This window comes from Aedes albopictus, chromosome 3 (genome assembly GCF_035046485.1).
Source record: "Aedes albopictus strain Foshan chromosome 3, AalbF5, whole genome shotgun sequence".
In the NCBI taxonomy this organism is placed as follows: Eukaryota; Metazoa; Arthropoda; class Insecta; order Diptera; family Culicidae; genus Aedes; species Aedes albopictus.
In genome coordinates this window covers 175134405-175160195 of record NC_085138.1, presented here as the reverse complement: position 1 = coordinate 175160195, position 25791 = coordinate 175134405, and the positions used below count along the sequence as shown (strand labels likewise).

The window sequence follows — 25791 nt, the reverse complement described above, 5'->3', positions numbered from 1 at the left end:
TATTGGCTTATGGATGTCTTGTGTGGTGGCAAAAGGGTGAAGTGAGAACGGTCCAATCAAAATTAGGCCATCTCCAAAGGATGTGCTTAATGGCGATGTCTGGAGCGTTCTCTTCAACTCCTACGGCAGCGCTAGAAGTTCTCTTTGACGTTGCCCCACTACACATTCATCTCAAACAAGAAGCCCTTTCTTGCACTTACCGGTTAGGGGCCGTCCATATACCACGTGGACAGAAAATTCATGGTTTTTGACCCCCTCCCCCCTCCTTGTGGACAAGCGTGGACTTTTCATTGACCCCTACCCCCCTCCCCCAATGTCCACGTGGACATCCGAATTTTTTTTATATATTTCTTAAATAAATGGAAAAAGTGATATTGAAAAGTTTTTTTTGTTCTTCGTAAACAATGTTTTAAATATAATTAAAAAACTTTATAAAATAAAAAATATTTTATACACACTAAAAAAATCTCAATTTTAATAGTGACACAATTGATCGAACTGCCTGAAAAAGCTTTGACATAAACATAAATGTGCCATATTTTTACACTTTTTGTGACGTACGTATTAAGTTTATATTGTTTGAGTTCTTCCAGCCATAATTTTAAATCACAGAACTGATAGTTTAGTTCTCTATGCTGTAAATTTACGCGATATGTTACCGAAACATAATGTTTACTGATGTTGAACTGTCAAAAAGCACCTTACAAAATCAGATGAAGACTGCAGCCGATTGGAAATTTGTTTATTACGAAGGTGAAACAGCATGAAAACCGTTCATAAATTTAACACCGATTTGAGCCACAAACCTGGAAATGACAACCCGTTGCCATCAGCCGATGCAGTGGTAAACGAAAACAGCCACGCTCAGTCAATCAGAAGGCGGCTTTGTCTGCTTGGCTGCGATGACGGCAGTCTCAGTACATACATACACGCCAGCAGTAACGACGCGACAGCCGAACTGGCAAGTTCGTTTATGGTAGAAGTGGTTCATCTTCGACTGCCATCTCTTCAACGTGGTGAGTCAGCCGAGAGAGCAAGATCGAAAACTGACACTCTGACGATCGAAGTTCGATTCCCGAATGGAACTTTTTGTATATTTTTTGTTTCAATATTGGGTGCTATAAATAGCACAGTTCTCAATCATGCATACAAGCAGCCGACGCGCTGAGCTGTTGCGGTAAAATTACATGAGTAAAACATTTTCCGTTTCCTGTAAAAATAAGATCGTACACAATTTTGCGTCAAATGTGTTGCTTTTATATGTCGGACTTATATGACACAATATTACAAGATTTTTTTGAAGTGTGTAGCTTTACATAGAATACAAACAAGTAGCACAACATAGATACCTAAAAGTTTTAAACATTGTTTTTAATTCAGCTTAATGATTGTGAGAGTATGGGTTCGATTCTAACTCCAGTTGGTGAACAATTTTCGTCAAACGTAAAATTCTTCATTGGGTGTTTTTTGTGTAATGTCCATCGCTCAATGTTAGTGATTGTTCAATGCTAAGTCTGTACAGTCTCTGGTTGACTACGGTGTTTTTTAGAATGTTTGTTCAATCTACGATTATCTGATTGTTTTGTTGAAATAAGGTAATTTTAAATCTTATATTTTTTTTTAAATGAGATTATATTTCTTAGATTCATACAAAAAACAAGGTTTACAGCAACTTAATTGTATTGCTGAGGTTTAGACTTTAATCTCCAATAGAAACATCTTTAATTTAAAGGAACCTACAAATAAAGTTTTTGAGATAGGCCTGCAAATCCTTACTTGTAATTTGAAACTTTGAAGTAGTTTGAAAATTTGATATGAAACTTCGAAAAATCCATACAGAACTTCAATGAAAATTCCATTTTAAATCTCCAGAATATTCCTCGATGAAGAAAACTAAGTAATTGGAAATTCTGTTAATTAAAAACAAATTAGTCTGTGAATCAATACCATGATTTTTTTTCGTTGAAGAAGTAGCTTACACCTAAAAGACAATGTTTACTAAAATAAAATGTATGAAAGAACTGTTGAAGAAAATCTCATTAATAATGCGACATAATTTGATTCGTTTGTAGATTATTGTATCATTTATATGTCAATGTTGTCCACGTGGACATTTGACGAACCCCCACCCCCCTCTCCGTGGACAAGCGTGGACTTTTCGCTAACCCCCTCCCCCCTCCAAGCTGTCCACGTGGTATATGGACGGCCCCTTACGGGTACTCGGTCTACTAGAGGAAACTCCTGTGAACCGCAGTTCAACACACACCTCGTTGTTTCCACTTTTGGTGAATTGGGACAAAATTGTCCTTGCTCCAAGTGATATTACAATTGCTTGTAATTTTCCATATAGGACATTTTCCACGAAATTCCCTTCCCGGGAAGAGTGGACATCTGGTTATCTGGAAAGAAGTATTTCAGACGGCATCGTATGTTACACTGATGGCTCCCTTCTCGAAGGTCGAGCAGGTGCTGGTGTTTATTCTCGTGAGCTAAAGCTGTATCAGTCTTATTCACTTGGTAGACACTGTACCGTTTTTCAGGCCGAAATCTTTGCTCTTATGTGCGGAGTGCAATCAGCACTTCAGCAGCACGTAATGGGCAAAGTAATATACTTCTGTTCAGATAGCCAGGCTGCTATTAAAGCACTTGCTTCGGCCAACTCCAGGTCGAAGATAGTTATCGCTTGTCGAACTCAAATCGAGGAGCTGAATTCAGCAAACGCTGTTCACCTTTTATGGGTACCTGGTCATTCTTCCATCGCTGGAAATGAATTGGCTGATGAGTTAGCTCGCTCTGGAGCATCACATGACTTCATTGGCCCTGAGCCAGCTATTCCGATATCGAAGTGTTGGATTAAGCTTCAGATTCACACCTGGGCTGTCACTCAACACAGACAATATTGGAATAGTTTGGAGTCATGTCGTCAAACCAAATTGTATAGTGCTGAGCCATCTCTACGGGTGGCGAAGTATCTAACTAATCTGTCTAAGCAGAATTGCAGCATGCTGGTCAAAGCATTGACTGGCCACTGCCGACTCAGCTATCGCATGGCGAATATTCAGCAAGCTGATTCATTTGCCTGTGATAGCTGTGAATCCGATTATGGAACTTCGTATCATTTGATATGTAACTGTCCAGTTTTCATGCAACTGCGTTTCCGAGTATTCGGTAAACACTTATTAAGTGAAACTGACTTCAGAAACCTGAATCTTCAGGATATTCTGTTGTTCTTAACCCGCTGTGGTAAAGAGCTATAGGCTCTCTTTCGCTTTATGCGTTATTACAGTGCCCTTTTCAGGGCGCTGTTTGAACCCATTGTGGTACGCTTGTGTGTTAGTACCCTCTTCCAGGGTATTTTTCCTATTTCCCTACCTGTCCCTATCCCCATCCAAATCCTTTTTCCTTCCTTTTCCCTCAGGTAGATGATGAAATAGGCTGTTATTTTGGCGATGGCACAAATGTCCCAAATGGAGGATAACGTGCCTCTGGAGCCGGCCTTCTGATACCTTCTGATACCTGAAGCTGCACATCAAATAGCGGAATTATAAGGGTTAACAAAATAAATGTCAAAGCGATAAATGAAATTGTGGTTTTTTTGATAGCATGTAAACGTTGGGTAAGATTATAAATGAAGAAATGATCAAAGTCTTCATATATGCGAGAGAACGAAATCGTGACTAAAGCGATCTCTTCAAATCACACCATTTCAGATTCCTGCGGTGTAAATGTATAGTAGGATGGATCAACGTTTTATATAAAAATATTATTTAATCGCATCAACCTTATACAGTTTTTCAATCTTCGATCTCCTTATGCTTCTAAAATTACTGCTCACAATTTGGGTGCGGCTGGTTGAGCCCTCACTCTTCTCATTGCGATTGAAATTTGAATGGAAAATCTACATTTTCTGCATTTTCCTCGTAGGAAGGTCAGATTTTACATGAATCGTGTTACCAATGATAATAAAATATAGCCTAAAGTGTGTTGAAATAAACATTGGCGAAGATCACAAAGTGATCTGTGATTGTGAATAAAGTTAGCCTTCTTCAAGCATTAGCTGACGCTCACCCCGCTGCCGTAGTGGATGGAATGGGGTCACAATGACCCCAATACACGACTAGGGTTAAGGTGGTCAAGCAGTCAACTGAGAGGTCTGATCTTTTTTGCTCTGTTTTGTTGTTGAACATAACATCGGAATATGTATCATCAATAATTTTCAAAAATCGATGATGGCTTTGTTAAAATTGTTGCTAGTGTAAAGTGTTTTCAGGATTCAGGAACATTTTGGCTAACGTCGAAAAAAAGTTTATGAGTTCATATTCGACGAGAAAGGCACTATCACCACTAGGTGGATTAATCTGGGTTTTTTTCGTGGAAATTTCAGAATTTCTAAGTGTGTAGTTTTGATTAATTTGGTGTTTTATTAGAAAATAATCTAATCGTTATAATTTTCTTCCGTGTTAAGAATTTTTACCCTCTAATACCCAATCCCGCCTTTAGACGGGGTATAGTTTGAGCATTTTTGTAATTTTTGTTTCGTGGAAAACCATTTTTTTTAATTTTTGGCTGATATTTAGGACTGTTTTGTATATCTCAAAATGGTTTTTGGTGTATTTTAAAGCGTATTCACATCTATATCTATATCTATATATATATATAAAAATGCAGTGGCATACGTGGGACCGCGCATAACTTGCGAACGGAAGGTCCGATTTTGATCGTCTTAGTTTTGTTCTGTTAGTTTTTACCCAAGGAAGGTTTATGAGGCATAAAACATCAGTAGGTCGGCTCCAGAGGCACGTTCTTCAATACATTTTGTGACTGGGGACGTCTTGAATAGAAACTTGAAACGTCAATAAACGCAGTAGGCAATACAAAGTTTGCCGGGTACAGCTAGTTTTTTTAAATCATTGAAAAATTGATGTTTTAGTCACCTTTTAGAAGTCATTGTTTATTTTGTATTGAATCGCTACAATTAACATATTATAAATTTTTCCCAAATCATTCTAACCTTGTTTAATAGTTTATGGGAATTAAATACACTCTAAAATTATTTTCCTTAAAATTTCACGGAAAATAAAATTCTCTATGAAAAAAATTTAAAATAATAATATTTCAACAACAATCATAAAATCTCAAAATGTTTTCATCTCGAAAAATCCGTTCTCGAAATTGGCTTCCAGGAAAAATATTAAAGTGTGGGGATGTTCAAAAATAAAAATTAGAAAAATCAAAAACTAAAATTCACGAAATCGAGAATTAAAAAGAATCATCTTCCAAAACATGTTTTAATCGATTTTAGATGACGAAAAATGATATTTAGATCAAAATCAAAAATTTTGGTATTAGAGGGTTAGGTTAAGTCAAAAGTATTACATAGATCATTAAGTCATAAATGGTAAAAATTTCATTGCATTCGGTTAATTGAAACCGGAGATATAATAGCTGGAAGTTAGTTATCGGATAATTATACCTTTTTTCTAGACTCTTTATGACTTCTTGCAAAATACCCCGATCTTTACCAAATTTCGTCCACTGATACACAACTACTTGATCAACTTACAGTGAAAATGTGAGAATATTTGATGCACTTTTCGAAAAGTTACCGCTACTTTAAATTTTTGGCAAGTGAAAATTTTGCCTGTCCCGATCATTTTGTCTATCCCCTGTATGTTTGGGTATTTTTTCAGGAATTTAGTTTCTTCAAAAACTCCTTCAACAAAAAGTTCATAGAAAATTTTACCGAGAATCTTTCGGAAATTCTTCCAAGGGTTTCTCCAATATTTTTAAGAGATTTCAATTTCAGGGATTCCTGCAATGATTTTTGTGATCAATACTACGGCTCCGTAACAAACATCTCATGGGTTTCCTTCATTAAGAAATTTCTGTAGGAGTTGTACCAGTTGTTCAGGGAATTTTTCAGAATTTTACATAGAAATTGTACAAAAGATTACTGGAACCGTTGGAGGATTATGTGAAAGAATTCTTGAAATAAAGCTAGGTTCATCAAGAAATTCTTGAAAACTCTTTGAATGGACTCCAGGACAGAAATTTCTGAAGTTCTCTGAAGGGATTCCTGAATAAATGCCTGGAAGAATACCTAAAAAAATCATGTGAAACTTGTGGAGGGGATCTGGAAGTAATGTCAATGAAAAATTGCTTGAGATGTTTTTGGGTGAATCTCTTCAAAATGTCCACAAAAATCCTCGCAAAAATCCCTGCAGAAGTTTGAGATAAACGTACTGGTGAAATTCTGGAAGAAATCGCATAATAAAATTCCAGAGGATCCCTAGAGAACTCCAGGAGATATAAAGACCGCCCAGAAAGTATGGACGCAGAAAGAAAATACTGGCATTTAAAAATGTTTGATGACTAGTTCTCTTTGAAGGCTGCATCATGTTGATCTACCTATTCTCTCAGCATTTGTGCATCGGTTTGTTCGAATCCAACAGTTTGAATACCTTGAAGAACCCTCTACAGGTATTGTAGACGAATTGCTTGAGAATTCCAAGGAATAGATTCTGGAGTTATTCTGCAGGAGTTGCTGAGAGAATCTTTGTAGTAATTTCTTTAGTATCACCAGAAATTTTTCTGGAAGAATTCCTGAAGGAAGGTCTAAATGAATCCTAAGAAATCGCTGAAGGAACTGCTGGAGAAACTCCTGGAGGAACTTTCATACGTATCCGTGGAATTCTTTTAGAGCAGTTTGTGAAAAAATGCTCGAGTGAATCCCTAAACACATAATCAGAATAACACATAAGCAACACGCCCAATTCTTACCAGCTCATGTATCACCTAGTTTGCCCATCGTACTCTCTCGAGAAAATCCAACAATAGTTTCTGATAAAGCACCTGAAAAATCCACATTACCAATGGAAATCCATGGAGGGATGTTTGAAAGAATCTCCAAATCTGTGTGGAAATATGTTTTCTGGAATTGATGTTTAACTCTTTAATTTCGCTGGTATTACGGCTCTTTCAGTCTATATTAAGCAGCTAAAACGCCTTTTGCATCTGTTGTACGTTTCGGTGTATATTTCTCCGAAACGTAGGAGAGTAGATGTAAAAGGCGTTTTAGCTGCTTAATATAGACTGAAAGAGCCGTAAAACTAGCGAAATACTCGTCAATTACAGTCGTTAGCAGTCAGTCGAATTTAACTCTTTCAAGCCGGAAGAGTCAATATGACCCCTGCGATGAAAACGAGCATATAAAATGTATTCGAAGCCAGTGAGATTCGGCTATAGGGCCCATATAGCCGAGGCGGTAAACGCACGGGTATTCAGCATTGGCAGAGGAAGCTCTCAGTTAATAACTGTGGAAGTGCTCATAGAACACTAAGCTGAGAAGCAGGCTTTGTCCCAGTGAGGACGTTACGCCAAGAAGAGGAGAGGAGGAGATTGTGACAGCAGTATCAAAATTATCCGGCTCCAAAGGATTAAAAAAACCTTTGGGGGAATTCCTGAAGGTTTGCATAGCCGAGTCGTCAGCTAAATGTTTTCATGAGATCTTAGCTCTAAATGTCGAAGATCAGTATAACACGCGTTGTTATCTAGCAACCTCCCATCCCTTTAGATGAGTTGAAATTCAGAAACCGAGATTCACAAAGCCGAGCTCGGGAAATATAATTGAGTGTGTATAGTAAAATCCCTCAAGATTTTTGTTTTTTTTTTATATATTACTATGGGAATTCCTGAAGAAATTCTAATAAAACTCCTAGAGGAAATTCTGGTGTTACTCCTAGACGAATTCATTCAGAAATGGCAGAAGAAACCCGTGAATGAATAAATGCATGAGCATTTTAATGAAACATAATTTCAAAATTTCGTTGTAATGATATTTTTATTTAACTAAAAAAAATCAAAATGTTTAAGTCAGTTAAATGAAAACTGAGCCCAGGAGAATTTTTCAAAATTTGATACCGAATGGTTTGTTTTTATCACCTTTATTTCAAACCATTATGTCAATGGACTAGTGTATAACAATAACATACAGCTTATATTGAAATCTATGAAATTTGTTGTTGTTTTGGGAAACTTGTAATCTTAGCATTTCAACATTCAATCGTAGTTTTAGCTAACATTTGTTGTATATTTGGACCATTAGAAATGTAACCCAAATCTTGCCTCGTTTTTGGGGATATATGTCACTGTCCGCGCAAAACTGCGTTAAGAAGGAAAGATGAGTTTTTTTCGAATATAGTTGTAATGGAGACGCATGGTTGCGGAATAATTGAAAATTTACAAATATTATTTTTAAACGTAAACAATTAAAATATCTTTCAAAATTTGTCTCCAGAATACAAAACTCATTAAACTAAAAACTAATTCAATAATGTGTGTGTTTAACGGCATCGATTTACTTTTTTGCAATTTCCTCACCATACTTCGATGAATACTTAAAGAACTATTGTCTCAAATCCGAGCGAATTCGAGCTGCTAGAACCAGGTTGGAGTTTTTTCGTCGAGTTGCTTCGAGTGGCTTGAAGTTGGCACAATGAACATGAACCCGAGCGACTCATAGTAGGTTGGAGTAACTCCATGAATGCTAAAAACGACCTCTAAAGTTGTTGCAACCAAGCATTGGCGTATCTAGGATTTTTACCTAGGGGTGCCTAGGGGGTGCTAGATCCAAATTTATTCTAGGGGGTGCCAGGCACCCCTGGAACCCCCCCTAGCTACGCCAATGCATCCAAGTTTGAGCACGTCAATGAACACGGCTAGTTCATGTGCATTATCACTAAGCACTTCCATTGGTTTAAAATAACGGAGACGCATGGTCGCTAGTGGGAATTAATTTACTACGTCACAGGCAGAGAAGAAAATCGTCGGACAAAAGAGGCACAAAACAAACAACAAAAATGGCGCGGCGATTAGTCTTTGTCCCAACTGGTAGCAGATAGTGGATAAATAAAATCGGGTTAAGTACCGTTCCTTAATTCAACTAAGTGTGTCGAGTCAATTACAAGACACTGAAGACCACCTTATAGTTGAAATCGAAATACGTATCTGTCAAAGGGGGCAAATTCTTAGTGGAATTAAAAGGAACAGTACTTAACCCGATTTTCTTTTTACTTACATATTGTACTCCACTAATACGCCCAGGTTCACCATCATCAATACACTCAAACCTCCATTTAGGTAAAATCTATTTAGGTCCCTCCATTTAGGTAACGTTACCTAAATGGAATTTGATTGTGTTCAAATCAGTTGGAGTACTTAAGATTAGGTATAAGATTGGTTTATGGGAAAGAAGTAGTGAGTGGTGTTAGGGGGCGGGTATGGGGGGAGGAGGATGCAATGTTGCCCCTTTAACACCCCCCCCCCCCTTCCATACAGTGTTGAAAATTGTCAGTATCCAGCGTCATTTCCAGCTGGAATTGAGATAATCAACCATTCTTCCATCATTCAATTGATATCAGCTCCAGCATTGATGACGTCAAACCCGACATCAACCTATCATTCACCTGTTTTTATTTTGGCCTCCAAACCTAACATAGACCCAACAGTTGTTCGATGTTGGTCCAACAATGGGCCAACATACGATAAAAATTTACCCGACTTTGACCCGACATTGAATAATTTTTCAGTCTGGCGGAATTTTGCAGAGTTTTTCGCAAGGTTTTTCGTGTTTCGTGCCCAGCTAGTCATTTGAATGACAATTCTGATCTAAGACCCTCCAAAACCCCCGAAAACGCCCCTGAAGCCCCTCCCCTCCTGAAACCCACCCCCTCCTGCAACTCCTTGAAAGCCATCTGAAAATCCGCATGATCTCCTTTAAATCTCCTAGTAACTCTCCCTTGTTGAACTTCTTTGCAACCTTGTAATCCATTTAGGTAATAAACTGAATCCATTTAGGTAATGAATCCATTTAGGTAAAAATTCTATTTAGGCAGTCCCGACTCATTACCTAAATAGAGGTTTTAGTGTAATCGTAAAATCTCAAAATGTTTTCATCTTTAAAATCGGTATCCCGAATAGGCTTCAGGAAAATATGAAAGTGTAGGGAGTTTCAAAAATAAAATTATGAAAAATCAAAACAAAAATTTTAAAAATCGCGAATTAAAAAGAATTACATTTCAAAGCATGATTGAATCGATTTTGGCTGACGCAAAATGTGGATATTAGAGGGCTTAAAACCAGGCATTTTTAGAGAACGCACTAATGGTTCAATAGCGTTACCTCAATAGAACATTTTTATTTTCTTTTTTTTTTACCCATTCTAGTCTAGGACATAATTCGAAAAATATTGCGAAATTGTTCTATAAAATATATCAATAAAGGTTATTGAATGAGTGACAAAATCTTCTATTGAAATTTATCATTTGAAGTCGTGTTCCATATGCACGGAACCAACTAAATACCCCGCAGGCAATCAAAAGTAGATCGTTCACTGAACATCAAGTGATCGTTTCCTCAATTCCATTGTGTCGTAGCGAACGGACCAAAACAAATTCGAAATCGAATCATTCATACGTCCCGGTGATTAGTACTTCCGATCTAGCCCCTGAATGGGCCGCAGAACCAAACGCCAACACTAAACCATGTTTTTCGGTCTCCAAAGATGTAATGGTTTTATTCGCCATTATGCCCATCTCCCACTTCGTAAACAGGTCATAACGGCTCACGGCGCATGCAAGGTTCATTTAACGCTTCACTCTCGAATGAATGCTGAGCGGGCGAATCCAAACCGACACAAGCGCGACGACGATCCAAAGTTACGCCGGCGAGCGAAGACCCCGCGCAAACACCTGCAGCATTGTACCTCACTCTCCAGCAGCGACTTACATGGGCCAACTTTACCAACAGCCCCGCACCGGATGGTCTGTGTCGGACACACGGCGCAAATTGTGCCCCGTTCCATCTCGTTCGCCCTCGTCCACCACCGGCCGTGTAGACGTCGCGGTTCTGTTATTTTTCGTTCTATCCATTACCCGTTCATAAACTCGCAAGCTGCTCGGCTAGCAATTCCATGAAGTTGTGTTCGTGCGTGTTCCCAGTACCCACCGAGCGAAGTGGCTTCATGCTCTCCATCTTTTGGGCACCAACACAAGCCAGGACGAACCTACCTACGGAAGCCCCTTACTATACCTCTGCCACCGGCCCAGTCGTCAGTCAGTGGGAGAACAACGCCAACAACCTGACTCACCTCCATGTGCCGCAACCCGCAACGATAGAGTACCCATCAGTTGTGCGATTAAATCATGTTGCTGTTACCGAGCAGTGTTTCATTCTGCTGTGTTCTAATCGGGAACCCTATTTGAGTGAATGTTGGCTACCTACTTGTGTGCTGCGGGCGAATGTTTATACTTTTACACGGGAAACAACTGAACCATGTTTCCAAGTGAGGATCAAGTCTCTTCCCACCTGTGTGCCCGCACGCTTCGTTCACTCCATATTGCATATTGCTACAGGCTGACTGACTGACTGGCTGACTGAATGAATGACTAGGTAATTCGTAGGAGATATTGAGGTTAAACCAGAATTTATCACACGCGGTGGTAGAACATAATGAAAATGTTGCTGATGAAAAAAGCTTAGATTCAAATTCAATGCCAAGAGTTGTGAGACTATCTGATATTTTTGTACGATGTCCATTATAGCTAGGGCTACCACACATGAAAAGAATACATTAGAAAATATAAGAACAAGCTCATTAGAATCCCAATATGGAACCACAATGGCCGACTTCAGCACCTACTCACGATTTCAAACGCACAAATGTCATCAAAAACAAATCCAACGCACCGGATCTTTGTATTTCAAGCTTTTTACAAGTGAGCAAGAACAAGATACAAATTACACTAATTTTCAATGTCTATTTCTTGAGATTTGTGCGTTTGTAGTCCTGGTACAATAGTGGATCGGGATTCTATGACGTTTGTCCTTATAGTTATACGAAGAGATTGGAAATGGCAACTCGTTTTGGAAACTGTGAGGATTATGTAGCCCCATTAGAGGACTGCTGGAAGCTGGGGTACAGTAAAATCCGCCATCATCGACGCAGCCGAGAGCACCATCAGATATGTGGAACGGGCTCGACGGAGCGAATAGTTCGATATGAAGTGTACAGCTGTGTTCGTTTCAATGCTGAGCACCCACGGTGGTTCAGAGGGCCGAATCGAAAGATCTTCATCCTGGGCAATTGCCAGCCATCGCCTTGACCTGCGGCCAGGTCAAGTTTCTGTCGTTTATATCGTGCGCTATCGGCTTTAGATGATTTCGGTGATGGAGATCCACGTTGGAGATTCAATTGGGGGGCCACCATGCACGAATTATATACCGCTGGCATTTATCGATGAAGACCTGCAGCCGTTGAGTATTCTCCATTGATACACACCAAGTTTCATTGCGATCGACAAGATCATCGAGCTTGCCCTGTATCTCTGTATATCAAAGCGCCGTTAAGGTGAAACATCAAAAAATCCCATTGCAATTTTTCATACAAACTTTAGAGGCACAAACCTGACGAACAATGCATTGAGCCAAGCCGCATTTTTTTTCCTGGCTTTGCTCACTTCCAAAAAGAGGCAGCTTTTACAAATCGAGAGCATTTATTTACAAATTTTCAAGATTGGTGCTCTTGAAAACGTGAGTAGGGGACCAAGTCGGCCGTTGTGGCAGCCATGTTTGTATTCTCTGAAGTTTCTCCTTAATCAAGGAGAGCAACGTAATCAGCCAATCATCCTTGTCTCACTCCAGCTACGACCCGGATGGGGTCGGACAAAACACCGTTGTGCAGTACTCTGCCCGAAAATGCCCTGTATTGTGCTTCAATAAGGCCGATAGTTTTCTCAGGAAGCTTCTTGTGCCTGAGGGCTTCCCACATGTTTTAATGATTGAGATGGTCGAAAGCTTTTTCGTCATCAATGAACACCAGGTGAAGAGACTCTTGGAATTCATTGATTTGCTCAAGAATGATACGGAGCGTGACCATATGGTCCACACAGGATCGTCCGACAAGGAATCCAGCCTGCTGCCGTTGGAGAGTTGCATCAATTTTCTCCTGGAGCCTGTAAAGGATCACTTTGCGGAGGACTTTTAGAAAGACGCACAGCAACATGATACCCAGTCAGGTCATCCTTGTTGGGTACCTTAACTAAGACGCCTTGCATCCCTGTGACCGGAAATGTCGCGGTTTCCTATATGTTGCAGAATAATTGATGCAGCAGTTGTACGGATACTACGAGGTCAGCTCTGAGCATCTCAGCTGATATGCGATCGACCCCGGAGCCCTTTTTTATTTCATGCTATGGATGGCTATTTCTATCTCTTGCACTGAGCTTCGGTGTTGACACGGGTAATGCGTCGAATCCTTGACGGATCATGCTGAAGGTGTGATCGATACTTGAAAAAGATTTCCAAAGTGCTCGAACCAGTAGTGTTTCAACTGCTCACCCAAGCAACACACATGGTTGCAAAACAGTGACGGCAGCGTATGTAAGGGTTGCACAGTAAGTCACAGTGAATTTTGTGCATCCCTTACATACGCTACCGTCACTGTTGTTTTGTAACCATGCGTGTTGCTTGGGCAGCCGGGTCGATCAATAATTGTCCAGACGTGTTTTTCACGGGCATCGTAGCATTCATCTTAGTTCCACTAAGGCGAAGTGATACATCGTAAAGGAGACGGATGTCGCCGGTATTTGCGGCTTTCTCACCTTCGTCCGCTAGGGAGTCCGCCCGCGCTCTTTTGTTCCGTCTACCTGAGCGTTTCATTTCCTACTCGAAAATCCGAATTGCGCAGCCGAGCTGCGGGTTTGGCTCCTCGTGTTTTCGCTCGCTCTTTCGCGGTTTTGCCGTTCCTTCGCTCCTATATTTTCTCCAGGTATCAACTGTGATCCACTGTTTTCTCTGGGTGCGTAGTTTACCCAAATTTTTCTCGCCGGTGATGATGAAGGCGTTCTTGATGCCACTCCATTGATTTCCTACGATTCTACCTCTCGGAATATCCGCAGCACGGTTCTCTAGCTCCTCGACTAAGTACCTTCTCAACGCTACGTCTTCCAGTCGACGTGTGTTTAACCGGTGCCCGATTTTTCCTCTTGCCGATGGATTCTTGCAATGCACAGCAGGATCTCGCGGACTAGAAGATTACACATCAAGAAGGCTCCGTACCAATTTTCAGCTGACGCAGGTGTGGTCGCTGATAACTTTCACCTTAATATACAGGGTGCAACAGGAAAAAATTCGAAAATTTTAAGGCGTTATCAAACGCTAAATATTGGATATATATGACTATTTTTCATGGCACTATCAGTCAATGTCTATATTCTTGCACTACAAAATAAAAATTAATAATTAATCGCTTTCGGTTGGAAAGACTTTGTGGAAGCTTAATCCGTCCGAAAAACTATTAAAAAAAGTTGGAGTCGTTGGAATGATCAAGAACACTTGTTGTATTGTTGCCGAATTTGGTTCGCACTTCAAACAACACTGATTGCAATTGAAACTGCCACGCCAAAAATCATCCCAGATGTCCAGATACCTCAGTCGAAAGCTGCCTCCAGATACTATTTTTGGCAACATGAACCATTGTTGTAAAATGTTACACAACCAATAGTGACCATTTATCGGGCATTCAGCACCTGCATCTCCTAAATCACCGAGGACGACACCTTGCAACCAAACAGCCGAAGAGGCTCACTTTGCTGCGCTCTAGGCTGCCCGAACACTGCACCACAATCCTTAGCAGTGCGCCCAGTGATGACGTCGTCGATGCATTTGCGACACAACTTCGCTGCATCATACTGAAGTGTACCTATATGCGCCTATACTATGGCACACATGTACGTACACAAATAAATCATTCGATTCCGTCAAGACGCAGGTGAGGGAGGAAGTCATCGGTCCGATGTGTTCACCGCATTCTCCGATGAAACCAAATGCAATGGATAGATGGAAGCAGACGAGAAGGTAGGTAGGTATAGGAAAAAAAAACAACCATATTCGTTCATCCGTGCTGTCACGACAGTTAGTCTGTCAGGTGCTGCGTCGTTCGGCGCTGGATGGCTTGACTGCACACACGGGCTTGCGGTTTTCGAGTCATGTGTTCCCGCGGGGGTATAATCGATACTCTATCTAATTTCAGAAATTGATGGCTATCTGATTTATTGGTTTGCTGGGAAAACTTTTATGTAATAGTGTGATTTTTCCTACCTATAGGTGAGCGGTTGTGCAGGGGAGGGATCCCACTGGGATGGGACGATGGTTTGTATTGGTAGCCAAATTTTAACTTTTGGGAACCGTTGTCATACATAATTTGGATATAAGAGGGTTTCGTGAACATCCCAAGTAACAATTCAAAATCATTAATAAGCATGTCAGTTGATTAAATGTGCTACAAAGGCGCCGACAGTTGTACAAGAGTTTATGTTGAACAAAATGGCGAATAAATGTTTCATGCAGTGGAAACTGCACGTTAGTTAAACATATTTCTGCTCATTGAATAACCAATGGTATAAAAGTTTGAAAACAGTTGCTTAAATATTCACATCATCTGTCCAATAGTGCTCTAATAATGATAGAATACAAGCTGCTTCCAACGTATTAGATGCCGTTATTCCACATAAGATCTTCAATGGAACAAGTAGCCTATTTAAAGTTTAACAACTTTTGCTTGATCATTTTATTCAACTTCACTGATATAGCTTAACAACAAGATATTATCATGTTTTTTTAATACAAATGTTACACTTTTATTCAAGCAATGTTGATTACCAGTGGTACTGTGTCACTTAATTATCGTTGTTCGCCCTGCCCCTTTTTGTAAACACGATTGCTGATTAAGAGCCTAAAAAGAGCAACCACGGCTACAAGCTTGAAAACCAAACAAACTTCTTGCAGCAGCTCTAAATATCACACTCTTCACACTTTTAAAAACATTCTGACTTACCTTTTACACTACACGATCCAACGGCAGCAAAATCGGTAACAAAAACACCAGAAAAAGCAGCTGAAGTCGATCCTGGGCGGCTCCTGGGCGGCTCCTCTGTTTGGTATTGACAATCTACTCTATCCACTTTGTTGCCACCGGTCAAACCGGGTTTATCTTACTTATGTCCATATCTTATAGCTGCCTGGAGATTTACACAAGTTTTACACATTCTCCTCCCGACACAAAACAGGAGCAGTGAAAATAAATAAAGTTCACTTATTTGGACGTTCAAATAAAAAAAAAAGTTCGAAGCGATACCAATCTTACAACACAACACCGTGAATTACTGACAGACTAGCAAAATAACTAGCATGCATGCCTTACGATTAAACTTTGCGGTTACAATTATTCAAACATTGATCAACTTCAATGTTCATAGTTAGTTGAATAAAATATGTAAGCAATGTTTAAGCAGCATATGTACGGTAATGTATTCGACTCAGGAATTGAATATTTATATACTGCTTTAAAACTGCCGATTCATGTAATTCGGATTGAAGCAGAGCGGATGCAGACGAGTGTGAACCCAAAGATCCAGAGTTCGAGTCTTTCCATTGAAGTGATTTGTCCCATAAAATGTAATAAAATAAAGATGTTGGGGGTACATAATCAGAGAGAGCTACTCCAGACACAAATGCAGAAATATTGAAAGTTAAATCTTTTTCTCATTTTATTGTTACATGATGTAACATGATGTTGAAGAAACGTTTAAGAATCGTTTTTGTAGCAATTATGAAATCATATCTATAAATAGAAATAAATTTCGTAATCACGGCTCCAGCATGTTTTGATTGTATTATGGTGGAATAAATATCGAAGGAAGCTTGTTATTATGCGCTATGCTGCTAGTGCATAATAATGGTTTCTAAAACCATTCTTAAATGATTAAACAAATAGCATCATACACCATTGTTTAATAAACGTTGAAGTAAAGTTTATGATGTTTGTGTAAATTGCTGATGGTTCTAACGTTGAACAAAAGTTTCACAACCGATGTACGATCATTGAATAAACATTCATTTCATCGTGCTTATAGAACAGTTGACGTTGAATAGATTCTCATTTTTGGGCGAACAAGAGCTGAAGAACAGTTTTATTTTAAAATTATTCAAATATAATACGACTTCCAGTTTAATAACATTGCTTTGAGAAACATTTCTTAAAGCAAAAATTGTTTCTTGGGATTTTACCATTGATTGAAGTTGACAAATAAAGTAAGCATCTTTAAACTGTGTTTGGACTATCAACGCAGAAACCATTGAAAGTTAAGCAATATTGTATTTAAAGGCTGAACAAGTGGATTCTGACGTGAAAAACTTATATCAATAAGATCATGTTAAAAATATTCACATACGTACTTCATTCGATTATAATTATTTTTATAATTCCTTTAGCAGTAAAACCCTTATTGATAGATGTTGTTGCAGATTTTTTTATTTCATAACGACATGACATATTTAATACAAAATGCTTTGCAACAACAAATCAACTTTGTTATACACTCTATTCCAAAACTATAGATCCAACCAAAGTTTATTTGCTATTTTTTTTTTTTCAAAGTGTAACTTATCATTTTATGCACTACTCCGTAATAGTTTTCCAGGCACCATGCACATTCCGACGTGAAATTTATTTATACACATGTTGTACACACAGAAAACTGTAAAATACTAAAACTATCTTGTTTCATGAAACATAGTGCATATTACTTTGCCCATTATGTGCTGCTGAAGTGTCGATTACACTCCGCACATAAGAGCAAAGATTTCGGCCTGAAAACGGTGCAGTGTCTACCAAGTGAGTAAGACTGATTATCAGTCTGATTATCATACAACCTTAGCTCACGAGAATAAACACCAGCACCTGCTCGACCTTCGAGTAGGGAGCCATCAGTGTAACACACGATGCCGTCTGAAATACTTCTTTCCAGGTATCCAAATGTCCACTCTTCCCGAGAGGGGAACTTCGTGGAAAATGTTCTATACAGGAAATTACAAGCAATTGTAAGATCACTTGGAGCAAGGACAAAGACACATTCATCTCAAACAAGAAGCACTTTCTTGCATTTACTGTCTATGGCATAGGTTCCCAAACTTTCAGGTTACGCGACCCCCTTTTGCCAGCAGACGTAGTTTTCGCGACCCCCCATAAAAGTTCCCTCATTTGTTGTCTGTTACAGTAAAATATTTTACTGTCTCTCGCGACCCCCTGGATGAAGACTGGCGACCCCCTTGGGGGGTCGCGACCCACAGTTTGGGAAACCATGGTCTATGGCATAGACGGTAAGTGCAAGAAAGTGCTTCTTGTTTGAGATGAATGTGTAGTGGGGCAACGTCAAAGAGCACTTCGAGCGCTGCCGTAGGAGTTGAAGAGTACGCTCCAGACATCGCCATTGAGCACATCCTTTGGAGATGGCCTAATTTTGATTGGACCGTTCTCACTACGCCCTTTTGCCACCACACAAGACATCCATAAGCCAATATTGGACGAACAACAGTTGTGTAAATCCATTTGATATACTTGGGTTTAAGACCCCAAGTTGTACCAAAGGTTCGCCGGCATTGCCTGAAGGAAAATACAAGCTTTCTTGATTCTGAACTCAACATGAGGTGTCCAGGAAAGCTTGGAATCAAGAATGACTCCAACGTACTTTACCTGTTCAGTCGTATTGATTTCAGAATCAAAGAGACGCAAAGGTCGAACGCCATTACGGTTTCGCCTTTGCGTAAAAAGAACAATAGATGTTTTACTCGGATTAACCGAAAAACCATATTGCCGACACCAACCCTCAACTACCTGAAGAGCGTTTTGCATCAGGTCAAAAAGGGTGGTGATACACATACTAACAATGTTAGGTAGTCGTCGGCAAAACCATAAGTAGGAAAACCGCTATTATTGAGTTGCCTCAATAGCGTATCTGCTACGAGATTCCACAAAAGCGGTGATAAGACTCCCCCTTGTGGGCATCCACAAACACTCAATTTCCTAATCCTTGCTAGACGCAATATCGAGAAGAGATATCGGTTTTCGAGCATTTGATGAATCCAATTGAAAATCATTGAAGATATACCATGACTCCGTGCGGCTTTCACTATGGCATCGAAAGGCACATTGTCAAAGGCACCTTCGATATCTACACAGATCGAAAAAAGAGTGTGAAATTCTGTGACATATGATGCACATAATTGGAGCGTGGGATATAACAGAAGTTTACATGACATATCAAGTAAAGTTCATGAAATATCATGTAAACTTCCATTATATGTCATGTAATTCAGCATGACTCTGAGAGTTTACATGACATATAACACAAATTTACATTATATATCATGTAATCCATCATAACATTAAGTTTACATGACTAAAATGAAGTTTACATGACGTGTAAATCTCATTATTTTGTCTGTGTAAGAAAACACCCAAACAAGATTGCTTTTGAGCGAGTGCTTTCTCGATATCGTAAACAACCTTGCACACTACGAAAAAATCAAAATTACTCGTGACGTAAATTTATTGCACAGAACGTAAACAATTTCATAACGTAAATTTACAGGTCTTCTGACTTAATAATACGTCATTCTCCTAAAATTTAGTTGAATGTGACGTAAACGATTTGTGAATCGTGAATCATTACGTTTCATATGACGAAAAATTCAGCTAAATGTGACAGAAAATTACGTCACTTGGGCGTTTAAATTTACATCATATGTGTCGCTTGCATATGTGCATCCAAAGTGACGCAAATTAACATGATTTTTTCTAAGTGTGTGTGTAAAAGAGTCACAGTGAGGTAAGCATGTTGGTTCACATGAAGAGGCACGTTGGCTAGATGAACATCACGGATGTGATGGTCGACAATGCGTTCAGAAGAAAAGAGGTCAAACTGATAGGTCTGAAACTCTTTGCTTCTTCATACGACGCACAACCCACTTTCGGAATAAACTTCACAGTAATATCCCGCCAAGATTTGGGAATATACTTTGTAGCAAAGCTGCAAACAAGTATTTTTTTTTCAAAACAAGTTTGAAATAATCAAATCCCTTCTGAAGCAAAATAGGATGAATCCTATCTGCCCCAGGAGGTTTGAAAGCTATAAAGTGCCCACTCAATCAATTCTATAGTTACAATACTTCCCGAAACCAGGGAATCATAACTTCAAGAAAGGACATCAGGTTCATTCGAAGATGTAATATCCACACATCCAGGGAAGTGTGTGCTGAATAAGCATTCCAGAACTTCCTCATCAGAAAGAGTCAGATCGCTATTTGGCAAATGAAGTTCGTTTACTCGGAAATCCTTAGATTTCACAAGGATTTTGTTTAACCGACTGACTTCACTCAAACTGGAAACATTTGTACAAAGTTTTTTTTTTCAGCCGGATCGTTCTGCAGACCGGAGAGCTTTCCTGTGGGTCTTGTGAGCCGAGCTGAAAGCCTCCTACATTGTTTCCTGAGTTTCACCAGATCAGTGTTCCACCAAGGTGTTCCTCTTGTGATCTTCACAGACCATTAGAGGGCATGCTTCTTCAAATGCTTCCATGATGAAAGTCGTTGTAGTATCAACGGCATCATCTAAATCCCTTGGAGTGTCAATGGATGGTGAGTATCCATGAAATTTGGCCGCAACCAAATCGATAAAGAGATCTCAGTTGATTGACCGGGGGTTCCTGAAACGCAAAGTTTTCGAAGTAAATAATATTCACATGTTCAAAAAAGATGTAGCGATGGTCAGATAAAGATTCTTCATCTGCCACGTGCCAATTGGTCAGCTCGTGACTAATTCTGCTAGAGCAAAGCGTTATGTCTAACACTTCCTCTCTACCAGATACCATGAAGGTTGGGCGGTTGCCTATGTTAAGTAATCCAAGATCTGTACTAAATACTTAAGTATTCCATCAAACTGGAGCCTCTCAAAGCCTGTCAAAGCGCTCTGTCAAACACTTGGACGTGATGATCGACGATAAGCTTACCTTCGGTAGCCACGTCGATTATGCCTGTAAAAGAGCCTCCACAGCTATTGCGGCACTGTCCCGGATGATGTCCAATAGCTCTGCGGTGTACGCCAGTAAGCGCAAGCTTCTGGCTAGTGTTGCTACGTCCATACTTAGGTATGGCGGCCCGGCGTGGGGCACCGCGCTTAGTACTGAATGCTACCGACGGAAGCTGGAAAGTACTTACAGGCTTATATGCCTGCGGGTTGCGAGCGCGTACCGTACCGTGTCACACAACGCTCTCTGCGTCACACATTGGAGTAAATCACATCAAAACCTGATCATAAGTGGAAAAACTCAAAATGAAGTAATTGGGTTTTCCGTTGTGTTTTTGCTAAGTGTAGTTATCGTGTAATCGTTTGACAGCTAAGCAGTGTCCAAATGTTTTGTTTACGCTTATCAGAAGAGGTTAAGTGAAGCTGAAGTTTAGCCGTTTTCTTTGATATGACTCACAGCGCGTGCTAGTTTTGACCGTACAAAGTGAATGAAATTGATAGTCAATCAATTCAACGATGCAGTTTGTTAAAGAAGGATAATGTTGTTATTCTGTTAATTTGAAACCCAAACAAATTGGCGTTGAATTTACATATAATATATGAAAATATTGAAATAAATATTTGATGGAATCCTTTACCGTACATTCAAAATGAAATAAGTTGATTTTCCGGCTGTTTCCGGAAAATCTGCTTTTAGTGTATGATAAAACTATTGTTCCTCTTTCAAATGCAGAAAGAAAACCTTCCGGATGTTTCCGATTTCAAAAGTTGCACCACTTTGAAAAAATCGTGATAATTATATTGTTATATGATATTATTTGCCTTAAAACACTATTTGGCCCTCTGAAAGTATTTTTGCTGAAAACTAGAATTCAACAGCTTTCAAGCAAAAAAAAAGAAGTTTAAAATCAGTCAACTGGTTCAAAAGTTGTGATTTTTTGAAAAATTTTATTTTCGAAAAATCTTGACTTTTACAATCATAAAATTGGTCACCCTAATGACGAAATAAAAAAAATACGAAAACTATGAAAAACGTTTCATTACTAATTTGGGTTGCATTTGGGTTCCGAAAATGCGTCAAAATAATTTTGATCAGTTTTGATGTACTAGGTGCTCCACTGTGCGTCATTACTGGTATGGTGCCTATCAGCATTCTTATCAGTGAGGACATGGAGTGTTTCGAAATGCGCGGCACAAGAGGCATACGCAGGACCACCAGGATGGCCTCTATGGTCAAATGGCAGCGCGCGTTGGACAGTTCCACCAAAGGAAGGTGGACCCATAGGTTGATACCGAGGGTAGATAGTTGGATTAATAGGCGCAATGGGGAAGTTACATTCCACCTGACACAGGTCCTTACAGGTCATGGTTGCTTCCGACAGTATCTACACCGTTTCGGGCATGCGGATTCTCCCAAATGCCCAGTGTGCAATGGTTTAGAGGAAACGGCGGAACACGTTTTGTTCGTGTGCCCGCGTTTTCGCACAATGTGTGACCGCATGCTTGCCACATGCGGGGAGGACACAACTCCTGACAATTTGGTCCAGAGGATGAGTTTGGCTGGAACGCCGTTTCAACGGCTATCACCCATATCGTCTGGGAGCTACAGAGGAGGTGGCGCGTGGACTCGGAGAATGGCTAGTCCAGATGCAAAACAAGAGGTGGTCCAGGGGTTCGGAGTCGGCTTCGTAGGTCATACCGGTGCCCTGCGGTCGAGATCGACCCTCACAGTGATTAAGTGGCAGCAGAGAGGAAGTCCCGGTAGCGGTGCTGTCGTGGCGTCGGTCTACTGGGTTGGATCCGAGCCCGCGGTTGGAAAGGGGTCCCCGGCAAGGGTCGGGGTAGGTGAGACCCTGCTGTCTGAAACCTTCGGGTGCATCTGATAGGGCCTGAAGGGTAGTGATACCCTTCCTTACGGGCCGGTCAGATCAGGTTGCACGTGGGTATCAGTTCATGATGTCTGCCAAGCAGTTGGGCGCGGGCGGGGTCGATCCTGCCCGCCTTCCGAGGACAAAGGGAGTGGCGAGGACCACTCGGGAAACTGGCTAAGCGCAAGCATGTTACCGTGATGGACTCTCCAAAGCGAGTCATCGATGTTCGTTGCTGCAGGCTACGCAGCTAACCTTGAGGGTGCAATGTGCACTAGCCCCTCTCTGAAGCAATACCTTCTTGGTGGTTCCGGAGAGACGTAGGGTTTGGCGACCATAGGAATGTGTTTAGTGGGTCGAGGAGAGAGTAGTCCTGGCTTCTACTATTGTAGTAGAAGACGGCCTCAGCCCCACACTATCCTAACCTTTCTGTTAGGGTGTCTGTTTGCAGATTATCCCCCTATGGTTTAGAAGGAAAAAAAACTGGAGCCTCTCAAATTGATGTCTGAGCTGCCGCAGATTATATGGTGAGCATTAGCATCACTACCAATAATAAGCGGAAGGCCTTTTGAAGTGCAGTATGCAATGACTTGCTTGAAAGCATCCGTAGGGGATGGTTCATTATACGGTAAATAAACCGAACAATAAACGTATTTCCTGTTGAGGTTTCCAACAGATACATCGATTGTGATAGCACATACATCTCTAGTAGTTAGTTCAGAGATGAGTGGAGCAACGATTGCGTTGTTGACAAGCACACATGCTCGAGGCATGACACGTGAGTTTGCCATTTCATTTTTACTGAAAGTAGCAAACACCGGATTTACAAGGTTTCCTAGATAGAAATTCCGCTCACGAAAGTAAGGTTCTTGGACTAACGCCACTTGAACTGTACCATTTTGCATAAGTCTACAAAGATTGATCGTTGCTGTTCTTTTGTGCTGAAGATTGATCTGAGCTATCATAACCGTAGCCACTACCCAAACTAGGCAAGATTAAACTCTTAATAATCACAGCAACAATAAAGCCAGATCGGTATCGATTTGAGTGCGCCAAAGGCGAGGATGCACAGAATACACTGTATGAAACGCATAATGCGAAACCATATAGGTGAAAAGGTGAAAATTCAAACCAATTAATAACATCTTTATAATCCCGCCCTTATTCAGCCTCAAGTATGAGATTGAAGAAGGGCAGCTGATTGTCTCGGAGAAACACAAGGTCCACCGCGCTATTGCTCCGGTTAGCACAGTAAGGGCAAATACTGTGTAGGGTGCCCTGGTACTCAACAGGCTCCGTTTGCGATTAGGTTTTTATAAGACCCCCTAACCATTCATTCCTAGGCACGGTAAGCGTAAAGCTACATAACACCTTGAATTAGGGGTCACCTGATTAGTGGATTCCTACCACTGGAACAGGCGGTCCGTAATGCTATTCTTAGCCAGTTAAACTAACCGCTACCGACACTATACAGCTATCTAGGCTGATCGGGAAAAGAAGTTAATATTGGTGATCAACTTCATAGGGCCCGAAAAGCCGGCAAGATTGGAACCCAGCAGGACATCGCAGCACTTCTGCACCACCATGGGTTCTCAAGGCGGAAAGTAGTAAGTAAGTAAGAGCTGAAAACTCCAGAAGCCTTATAATACGATGCATGACAACATGTAATGGGAAATCCAGACAGAGTGACATCAATATTGTTTGGTTTTGTTGACTTACCCGTTGTGCAGTGCGTCGAATCTATTTGCGCAACCTGGAAATAAAATTGAAAAAAACAGTTAGTGAAATAAAAATGAATATATATTAAATTAATGCATTATTCTCTGGTTCACAGCATTGGGAACAAATCAAAAATTGAACAAGGACATTGTGTATCCAAATTTAATAAAAATAGAAGTGCATGATGCACAATAACAATTTAACTCTTTTAAAATCATCACAGTTAGTTAAGCTTTTCTGTCAACTTCTCTTCAAATTAAAATTAAAAAAAAAATCAGTTTAAACACCACTGTATTCTCAAGCCTACCGAGTTGCACTTCTTTCCATCGTCATGCAAGAATACATCCAGGCATCCACGCATGCATTGCGTAGTACCACTAGCCCAAGAGAGCAGCAAAATACCTTCTAACCGCAGCATCAGACGAGATATGTATCTTAGTTACAGAGAGCGAAATTGCCCTATTCCTGTCAGTATTTCTGCAATAGCATAACGGTCTGCGATTGCGGAAGCACAATCACTCATTCGCTTGGCTACGAATCAGATTGGATTGCATCGGATCTATGTAGGGTAGGTAGGTATCTTGCACACCTGATGAAGATGACGATATGTGACAACACCGACGACACCGCCGATGAACGAACGGCTCTGAAACGCGTCGGGGCAAGGTGAATGGAGGAATTTCTAGACATCGATACCGACACAGATTAGTGTAACCCGAGTAGGAAATTAAAGCAAAAAAGAAAGCTTTTTTTCTGTTGCCATCTCGGTATGTCTGAGCAAATCTTTTTTTCACAGCATGAACATGTTTCAAATATACGTATCTTGAAACATAACTCTTAAAAACCGTGCAGATAATGTTTCGACTGCTAATTCTGCTCGGGAGCTCCCGCTTCTAGTTTGCGACGTTGTCGGTTAGTGCAACATAGTAGCATGAAATTGCCACCAGGAATTCCGGATGAGGCTCAACGTCACACTATTCTTTACCTTCCGCTTGATGGAGCACAATGATCGCACAGGGAGCCGGGGTGTCAATGGTAGGAATTCTCTTGCAATTTTGTAGGACCGCTCAAACTGCCCCATGGAAAGACTAATCCCATATGATGGCCGAGGCCAAGGAAAACGACAAAAAAAAAGCCTCACCGCATATTGCAGTGAGATGACAAAACTTTTCTCATAATTCATGTTCTGCAGCAATTTGGGTGGCTGCATGGACGGAATATGATTGCAGAGTTCGAAAGGAAATGATTGGTTGAGTTCAAGAAAATGGATTTAAATTCTAGGGA

General features: G+C 40.4%; 1 protein-coding gene across 1 annotated transcript in view; it reads right to left on the bottom strand.

Moving 5' to 3' along the window:
* The window catches only part of LOC109403728 (protein couch potato), a 555872-nt gene extending 531337 nt beyond the window's left edge, over positions 1-24535 (bottom strand). Inside the window, exon 1 of the transcript XR_009995724.1 lies at positions 24508-24535. The gene's annotated coding sequence lies outside the window, so the exon portion shown is untranslated. The remainder of the gene's footprint in view (positions 1-24507) is intronic.
* Between the last annotated feature and the right edge of the window lie 1256 nt (positions 24536-25791).